This window comes from Nannospalax galili, unplaced genomic scaffold, assembly GCF_000622305.1.
Source record: "Nannospalax galili isolate Female #2095 unplaced genomic scaffold, S.galili_v1.0 scaffold952, whole genome shotgun sequence".
NCBI lineage: Eukaryota > Metazoa > Chordata > Mammalia > Rodentia > Spalacidae > Nannospalax > Nannospalax galili.
Window position 1 is genome coordinate 282,254 of NW_008331504.1, and position 9,977 is coordinate 292,230.

The window sequence follows — 9,977 nt, forward strand, 5'->3', positions numbered from 1 at the left end:
TTTATTTATTTAATTTTTGGTCTTTTTGAGACAGGGTCTCCCTATAGCCCCAGCTGTCCTGAAACTCACTATGTAGACCAGGCTGGCCTTGAACTCACAGAGATCCGCCTGCCTCTGCCTCCAGACTGCTTGGATCAAAGGCTTCGCGCTCGGCTGATTTGCTCTTTTACACCCTTGTCATTGCAGAATATTAGAAATAACTAAATGTCCAATGTTTAATAGGAGAAAGTTTAAATATAAAAAAATGCCACTTCCTCATCCTTAAGGACTTTTACTATAAAAATAAAAATACTACTGACATCTCAAGACAAGACGAACCATGTTGACTCCCCCACACCTTTGTTCTGCTGAGCAGAGAAATCATACAAAGCCTAGATGAGTCACTGGCCATAAGTATATTTCAGGGTAAGGATAAAAACTGCAAATTTAGAAAAGGTAACTAGATTGAGGGCAGCTTGGACTCTGCAGAGACTCAGTTTGAAACAAAGCAACAAACCAAGGGAGATAGTTTCCCGACGTGCTTGAGTGTTCTGCAGATTTTCTTTCTTCCCCAAGGTGAGCTGATCTAAAGTGTAAGAAACTCGGAGACAGACTGCAAATGTTTTAGACTGGAGTTACAACCTAGGGATAATGAATCATTTCAGAGGGGGCGTATTTTGAGACAGGATCCCAGTGTAGTTCCTGCTGTTCTGAAACTCACACCACCACCCAGCTCAAGGGAGTTTATTTTATTTTAGTTAGTATATACTAATTATTTATAATGGGTCTCATTATGGCATTTCCATATACGTATCCCATCATGTATATTTTTACCGTTACTTATGTCTTTTCTGTTTGCTTTATTGGGAGGAGTCAAAATCAATTTTAAAGACTTTAATCCCACGACTGGATTTATTTATTCCTTCCTTCCTTCTTTCTTCCTTTCAGAAGGACTTCTTCGTTAAGAAGGATAGTGATCAGGAGCATACAAAAGTATTACTTCGCGCCTGAACAGGGACTTGAACCCTGGACCCTCAGATTAAAAGTCTGATGCTCTACCGACTGAGCTATCCAGGCTCTCGCAAGCCAAGAAAGTGTTGTTTCATTATATAAAATGACTCATGAGTCGCTAAACCTTGCCACTGGGATTTAGAAATTTAAAAAGATTTGTCTTTCCAAAGGGTCACGGTACGACTGACCTTATGCCTACCACAGCTCAGCGGTGCTGATCGTCCAGATCCAAGAGCACAGGAAACAGATACAAGGACTATGTGTACCAATCTGGTGTAGGGGGAGAGAAAAGATCAAGCTAGCAGAGGATGGTTTCGATCCATCGACCTCTGGGTTATGGGCCCAGCACGCTTCCGCTGCGCCACTCTGCTCTCTATCTAACGTAACTTCGCCTAGAATCCTTCTAATTGACCAGCCTGGTCATCCATGCCTGGTCTGTATTTCCGTGATCTTCTGGAGCCTCTCTGATCCGATCAGCTCCGTCTTGCATATTACGGTCCCTAAACTCGCCTACAATCTCTAACCTGTCTGCAGCTTAATGAAAAAAGCCCAACCGCTTCTCAGAGCTTGGAATTCCGCCCGCTGTGGCCTCGCACTGGTCCTGGGGATGGACTTAGAGTACAGATGCCTTCACAGCCCCGCTCCTGTGGGCCTCACCCCCTCTCGCCCTTCCACGCTGCTGTGGGGTTAGTGGTCCCCGTCCGTGTGGTGTGTGGTCTTGTCGAGTCGTGTACGCCCCCCCCCCCCCCCCCCCCGCCCTGTATTGAGGCTTCAACTCAGGGCCAGGCAATTTCTCTACCAGAGTCATATTCCTAGCCCTTTTTTATAATTTTTTCTTTTCTTTTCTTTTCTTTCCTTTCCTTTCCTTTCTTTTCCTCCCTCCCTCCCTCCCTCCCTTCCTTCCTTCCTTCCTTTCTTTTTTTTTGGTCTTTATGAGACAGGGTCAACCTTTAGCCCCAGCTGTACGGGAACTCCCTATGTAAACCTTATTGGGCCATTGGTTGGTAATCAATGTTTGCAGTTCTTTATATATTCTGGATATTAGCCCCTTGAGTTGCTGGTAAAGGCTTTCTCACATTCTGTGGGCTGCCTGTGTGCTCTGCTGACAGTTTGCTTTGTTCTGTAGAAACTTTTAAATTTCATACCCTGCCTTAAATTTTATTTTTTTTTCCTACAGTGACTCTTGTAGCTCAAGTTGGCCTCAAACTTGCTATGTATCCAAAGCTAACCTTGAATTTCTGATCCTCCACTTCCTGACACCATGCCCTGACCTTGAAATTTTTTTTAATGATTTTATTGATGAGGCTGGAGAGATGGCTCAGCAGATTAGAGCATGTACTGCTCTTGTCCCAGACCCAAGAGTCCCAGCACTCAGGTGGCTCACAACCAGCTCTGACTCCAGCTCCACAGGATCTGATATGCTCTTCTGGCCTCCGGGAGGCACTGCATTCACATGCACACACACACACACACACACACACACACACACACACACAATAAAATAAAAGTCTCAAAACTTTTAAAAAAATATTATTTTATGTGTGAATGTATTGCTGCACGTGTGTAAGTGCACCCATGTCATGCAATGCCTGTGGAGGTCAGAAGGTCAGAAGAGGGCGTTGGATCCCTCGGAACTGGAGTTAGGGACAGTTGTTAGCTGTCATGTAGGTGCTGGGAATCAAATCCAAGTCCTCTGCAAGAGCAACCAGTGCTCTTAACCACTGAGCTATCACTCCAGCCCTTGAAAGTCTTAAAACTTTATATTGAGGCAGAGTCTCACTAAACTGCCCAGGTTAGCCTTGAACTTAAGCTCTTTTTGCTTTTGCTTTCAGAGTAACTCTGAAAAGTAGATGCCCAGCATCTACTGAAATTCTTGTTTTGTTTCATTTGAGACAGGGCCTCCCTATAGCCCCAGGTGGCCTGGAACTCAGTAAGTTGTTCAGGCTAACCTCTATCTCACAGAGATTCACCTGCCTCTGCCTCCTGTGTGCCAGAATTAAAGGTATGCGCCACCTCACCCAGCCTTTCCACCGCTTTTGAACAAGGGGTCCCCACTTTGATTTTTACTGGCCTTTGAATTGCATAGCTGGTCTGGTTTGCTTAGTCTCCCTCATGTTCGATTCTCTTTCCTGCTTCATTTTTTTTTTTTTTTTTTTTTTTTTTTTTTTTTTTTTTTTTTTTAAAAAAAAAAGAGGAGGCTATCTTGTTCTTACTCTTCAAAAAACTCTGTTTGGGGTTTCAAGGGAAGAATCTGGATTCTTCAGTGCTTAATGTGACTTAAACTCAACCCAGGAGCTCCTCAGTAGACTTACTTTGTGAATTCGGTCATAGGACTTTATACTGAAATGACATTTGCTGGATAGTTTTAGTGTCAACTTGACACACCTGGGTTGAGGGAGCCTCAGTTGGGGAACTGCCTCTGTTGGACTGAATAAGAAAGCAGGCCGAGCAGGGACCAGGGGAGCAAGCCAGTAAGCAGCATTCCTCCATGGCCTGTGCTCTAGCTCCTGCCTGCAGGTTCCTGCAGGAGCCTGAGTTCCTACCTTGGGCTCCCTGATGAACTGCGACCTGGTAAGACAAATAAACCCTTTCCTCCCCAAGTTGGTATTGGTCAGAGTATTTTGTCACAGCAGTGAAGAAACCTACTAGAACAGACCTTAAAGTGAATTTCTTTCTAGAAGGGAAATAAAACATAAACATCTCGAAGACACCACTGAAGAATATCTTTAAGATAAATACAGAAAAAAACAAAACAAAACAAAAACAAAACTGTTAAGCTGGACATACTAACTCACGCCTGAGGAGAGGCAGGCATCACCTTTGTTCCTTATTTATTTATTTATTTATTTATTTATTTATTTATTTATTTATTTTTCCTTCAGACAAGGCTCCTTGTAGCTCCAGCTGGCCTAGAACTTCCAATGTAGACCTGGCGGGCCTCCATCTCACAGAGCTCCATCTGCCTCTGCCTCCCAAGTGCTGGGATGAAAGGCGTGTGCCTAAAATCCAACCAGGACCCTAGCTGCTTTATCTTTGGATTTAAGTACTGATTCAGTCCACCTGGAAGCTGCCCAGAGTCAATGCCAATTTAAAATTCCATCAACATCACTGAATTTCTATAGATTACAAGGGTTCAAATCTGCTGTGCACCTAAATTTGGGGACTTAATTATATCTCAGTCACTGATGACAGTCAGGGGACAAGTATTACTGTAAAGCTCGGTGGGTAGATTTGTTTTTACAATGCTACAAGGGTACTTTTTACAAGGGTACTTTGCTTGTCAGATTTTTATTTTCTTTAAGACATGATCTCTCTGTGTAGCCCAGGCTAGATTTGAAATTAAGACCTTTCTGCTTTAGCAAGGGTTGTAGGTGTGGTTGAATTTTTCTCTTTACATTAACTGTGCAGTTGTAACAGCATGTTGTAATGCTGTCTATTATCTTAAAGTCTATGCATGTGTTTTATGTGGAAATAAAAAACCTTTGAATGACTTTAAAAAGCATTTAGGATAAGACTGAAAAGATGGCTCAGCTATTAAGAGAGCTTGCTACTCTTCCAGAGGACCCAGGTTCAGGGGGCTCTCAACTGCCTGTGACTTCACCTTCAAGGGATCAGATACCCTCTTTTGGACTCTGCAGGTATTTTCAGTCATGTGCACATGAACACACATAAATAAATAAAGTTTTTAGAAAGTATTGGGTGGGAGCTAGCGAGTTGGTTAGTGGTTAAAGTACTGGCTGCTCTTGCAGAAGACCCTAGTTTGGTTCCCAGCACCCACATGGACGTTCACAACCATCTTTAACTCCAATTCCAGGGGATCCAGAGGCCTCTCTTGGCCTCATTAGGCACTGCATTTATGTGATGCACATACATACATGCAGGCAAACATTCAAACACACACACACACAAATCTTAAAAAAATATATTGGGATACCTAGAAGTATATATTATCCAGATGTAACCTGAATATAGGCCTGGATAGTCTTATACCTTGGTTCGTGGGGGTGAAGCAGTCAGTATTGGGTTGCCTATATTGCACATCAACCACTGTACTGATGCCTGAAATTTTCCCCATGGGGGTTCCGTTTGAGGTAGGTATCTATGGGAGATTGGTCCCAGGAATTCCCTCTTTAACACCATAAAGATCCCCTTATCCCTAAAAGGGCTAAACAACTCAGAGATTAAGAGCACTGGTTCAGCGGTTAAGAGCACTGGGTGCTGAAAACCCAGGTTTAGTTCCCAACACTCACATGGGGGCTAACAATTGTCCAAAAGTCCAGTTCCAGAGGGATCTGGTGCCCTCTTTTGGCCTCTGCAGGCATTGCACACACGGTGCTCTTGACATATATGCAGGCAAAACACTCATACACGCAAAATTGAATAAAATGAAAAATAAGAACAAAAGAATCAGGCGAAATCTCCTGAACTGTCACCTAGGAGGAACTTCAGGATGGGATAGGTTCTAATGTTGTGCAGTTCCCTTATTCGTTTCTTGGGGTATGACTTTTGGAAGCATGCAATGCTCATGAATCTTCTCAGAAGAGAGAGGAGAGCTTACACATATGAGATATGATGTCTAAAAAGCAGATGGAGTTTGGGGAGAGTTAAGAAAGATGGCTCAGAGGGTACAGGCTCTTGCTGACAACCCTGGAAACCTGAGTTTGAGCCGTAGGACCCGTATGGTGGAAGGAAGGAACCAACTCTCACAAGTTGCCTGCTGATCTCCACATGTGCCCCCCAATAATTAAATGATAAATAAATGTAATATTAAGAATATAAGGAGCTTTACAAAGAAAAAAAAGAGGAAAAAAATCCCAAAGTGTGAGAATTTTAAAGCAGTGTATCTCCCAGCTTTTGACCACTGGTTATTTTTATTTGATCAAAATACAGGATTTTTTGCTGGGCGTGGTGGCATGTGCCCTTAATCCCAGCCCTTGGGAGGCAGAGACAGGTATGGATCCCTGCGAGATCATGGCCACCCCGGTTCACATCTTGACTTCCAGGTGGGCTGTGACTAGGGAGACCCTGTCAAAAAACAACCAACAAAAAGACAAAAACAAACAAACAAAAAACCAGATGATTTTTAATGGTTTGTTTTTTTTTGTTTTTGTTTTTGTTTTTTTTTTTTGGTCTTTTTGAGACAGAATTTCCCTGTAGCCCCAGCTGTCCTGGAACTCACTATGTAGACCAGGCTGGCCTTGAACTCACAGCGATCCACCTGCCTCTGCCTCCCAAGTGCTGGGATTAAAGGTGTGCACCATCACGGCCAGCTAATGCTACTTTTTAAACAGAAAAGGGAAAGTGTGAAACTTATAAGATAATTTATTTGAGGATTCACATTTCCTTTTCAATAATTATGACCCTGTAAAGTTGCTTTTCACGTGTTTAGTGACCTTTAAGGAAAGGTTCTAGAATGTTGGTGCCTCAATCCACTTTTCAGAAATACAATAAAAAACTAAATCTTTTTTTTAAGGGTTATAAGAGGACTGAGGATGCTCAGAAGAAGAGCGCTTGCCTAGCAGTGTGTGGGACCCTAGGTTCAATCCACAGCATGAAAATATACATATAGATTTAAAGACTAACGTTCTGATACAAATCCACTGCCCAGCTCTGGGGGTAGTGAACTGTAATCCAGTATCTGGGAGGTGGTAGAGTCTTCACACTAATGGGTGATCAGAACTTTGTGACTGTGGAGTTGAAATATTGCAGACTGAGAGCCAATTATCTTGGGGATCTTTACTTCCTTAACCACCTATCACCACCTTTGTTTCTGACCTAACAACCTTTCGAGTATCAGGTCAAACCTTTGAAAGGTGGAGAATGTCATCAGGTGGCATCTGAAACCCACAGCAGAGATTTCCCCACTTTGTGTCATCAGCTAGCCTGATGTTTCCACCAATGCATTGGTTTATGACCTTCTGTTCTGTGACTGTAAAAAGTTCATGCAACTGCTTTCACTGTGGAATGGTCTTCAGGGCAACCATTTTCCTGGGCCATGGTCACTCATAGCCGGCGCAGGGCAATGGCTGTTTTGCTTCAACAGCATGGTAAGCTGTTAGGAGCCGTCATGATTTCCAGCAGTCTGTAGAAGCTGAGGTAGAGCCAGGTCTCTCCTGATTGGGGAGTTCTCTGTAGAGTTTATCTGTCAAGGAATCTGTGTTGCTTTCTCATCACTCCTCACTTTAAGCCATTATTGAGCGCCCACGTGCGGGGGTGGGGCTGAGGTGCATGGCTGTGCTGGTCTGTACTCTCAGCACTTAGGAAGTAGGAGTGTGACTGGCATTTCAAAGCCTGTGCTGCCGGTTACCACTGTTAAAGCTGCCCTGTATTCAGTCAGTGATCTGACAAGGCAGGAGGCTAGCTCCAACATCTCATCTACAGCTAGCAGGCTCACCGGGAGTCCGACCCTTTAGCCCTCTGACATGATGTTGTCATTCCAAAGTTTATGTTTGAGAAGTGCTCTTGAGTTACAAAGTCCAGTCACAAAAAAAGTTCTTGATTTTTTTAAATGTTTGAGACTTTGTTGGGCTGGGGTGGATGCAGGTTGAACAGGCCTGGGTGGGGGGCGGGGGGGACACAGGCAGTCAGCTTCTCTGAGCTCAGTGTCGCTCCTCTGCTCCGGTGGTCAGGCGGAATTGAGACTTTGATGCCTTTCTTGCACCCTCCTCTGGTTCTCTGGACATCTGGCCTCAGCATGTCACTGAGTCTAGTTAGGATCTGTTGGTATCAGCCTTACACTAGTGCCGGTGTCACCTGGGCTGGTGAGAGAACTCAGAACAACCCATTAACAGTGTGACAAGTGTGTACCTGCAGATTCCTTTCCACAAAGTGGGATACAAAAGAGCCTCTGTGCCTCTCCCCACCAATTATTCAAGAAAGACCATGAGTTGGTATGCCAGGTGACAGCTGCCTTTTAATTAGACCCCCTCCTCCCACAACACACACACACACACACACACACACGCACACGCACACGCACACACTGGTGGCCTGGAACTCTTTACAGTCCCCCTGCTAGAGCTCGAGTGAGGGGATTTACGAGAATGAGACACCACGCCTGGCTAGCAAATTTGACCTCTATGGAGCATGTGGCAGGACTCTGTAAGGACCCTCTAGAGAAGGTCGAGGCAGGGGCGCAGCTGGCATGCACATCGTCCTGAGCTCCGTGCGCGCTGCACAAATTAGGAACGGTGTCACCAGATTTCCCTCGAGAGCGCCAGACCAAATGACTCTGCAATGCCGCGGGGGGGGGGGTGTTTTGGCAGGATGAGGGAGGCTTTGGGATAAACTCGGGGAGCAGGTAAGGGACCGCGGCGGTTTCCAGAGCCTGCGGGGTTGAGCAGGCTAGAGGTCTGTTCCGGATCTAGCAGGCAGCATCCGGAGCCAGCAGGTGCGCGGGGATGCTGGCAGTCAGCTAGGGTTTTCTGCAAAAGCCTCCTCCAGAGGACGGGGCAGAGCTGCAGTCCCTTCCCTTTCTTCACGATGAATGCTGGTTCCAGGTACCCGGGGTGGGGTCACGTGGGCGCTTCTAGCCTGGGGGATGTGCCCAGCTGGGAGCGCGCTTTCTGTACCAGGCGTGCTCCCGCTCCTGCCTCTGTAGAGTGCGCACAGCCGGTAAGGAGAAAGCATGCTCCAGTGGCGCAATCGGTTAGCGCGCGGTACTTATACAGCAGTATATGTGCGGGTGATGCCGAGGTTGTGAGTTCGAGCCTCACCTGGAGCATGTTTTCTTCCCTTCCCGGCTCCAAATACGTCTGGAAATGCATTTTTCCAACATCGCTTTAAAGAAATCGCTGCAATGGTAATATTTTCCACGGTGAGAATGCATAGATTCTCATGATAACAAAGGACATATGGCCCATCTCAAACATGGATAGAGTACCACAGACCAGGAGGTAAAATGAAGTGACCCTGCACAGGATTCTCTATTCACGACAGTGTGTGGCGGAGCTTCAAAGCTTCTCCCCTCGCTCCTTGCCGGAGGCCGCCCTACAGCTATTCGCGGACTGAGTAGGGAGCCCTAACCCGAGTGCAGGTCTGTGCGCTCCTATTTCCCGTAACCGAGGTGCAGAAGATTAACGCTGAAGACCACAACATTTACTGAGATTGAAACCTCAGTGTGCTGAGTCCGGGTTCACTGCCCACTTGATAAAAGCGCACTGGATAATCTCACCACTGGGGCGCCGAGGTAGGAGGATTGCTGAGAGTTCAAGGCTAGTCTGGGCTACGGACTGAGTTCCAGGCCAGCCTGGGCTGCAGTTAACTTTGTCTCAAAAAAACAAAATAAATAGCTGAGCTTGGAGTCTCATGTCTGTAATCTCAGTCCTGGGGAGGCAGAGGCAGGAGGATCAGAATTTCAAGTTCATGAGGCCAGCCCTGGCTACATGAGAACCTGTTTCAAATAAACAAAATCCACAATAATAATTAATAATAATACCACCACCAAACCAGAACAAGAAAAGCCAAACTTCTCCAAACACTGAAACAGCATATATAGGCAGACAGAGATGAATTTCTTTCTAATTTCATAAGGAAATAAACACCTTTTGCTGTGAGAGTTACATTCATCCTGAATCTTGAGCGCAAGCTGCTGTTTTCATCTCATCCTGCTTGGATTTTTCTTTTGTCCTGAGGTGTTCTCCTTCTCCTCTAAGCTCTTTAAATGGGATAACCCCGGAACCTTTCCATCGGCAAGTTTCCTCTCATGTAATGATATGCACACCCCAGAGAAAGAGAACCAACTGCAGAGAATTCCACACGCTAACAGAAACCAGTAGCTGCTGGTGTAAATCTCTGTTTAAAAGGCAAAACAAGTTTCAGCACCAGAGAGAGTGAATTTCTTTCACAGCTGTTTTGTTCTGAGTCTCAGTAGATTCTATAATGGATCTGAAATCTTTCAGAAACTTCTACAGACACACTTAGCAACGTTTTATTAGATATCTGATCTCTCTCTCTCTCTCTCTCTCTCTCTCTCTCTCTCTCTCTCT

The 9,977-nt window shown here is 45.3% G+C and overlaps 3 non-coding genes across 3 annotated transcripts; 1 reads left to right on the top strand and 2 right to left on the bottom strand.

The window, feature by feature from the left end:
- Window positions 1–983: 983 nt before the first annotated feature.
- On the bottom strand, window positions 984–1,056 carry Trnak-uuu. The gene has a single exon. It is a non-coding gene; the product is annotated as a tRNA-Lys (tRNA).
- Window positions 1,057–1,289: 233 nt separating this feature from the next.
- Window positions 1,290–1,361, bottom strand: Trnam-cau. Its single transcript has one exon. It is a non-coding gene; the product is annotated as a tRNA-Met (tRNA).
- A 7,258-nt stretch (window positions 1,362–8,619) lies between these two features.
- Trnai-uau lies at window positions 8,620–8,713 on the top strand. Its single transcript has 2 exons — window positions 8,620–8,657; window positions 8,678–8,713. It is a non-coding gene; the product is annotated as a tRNA-Ile (tRNA).
- The last annotated feature ends 1,264 nt before the right edge of the window (window positions 8,714–9,977 follow it).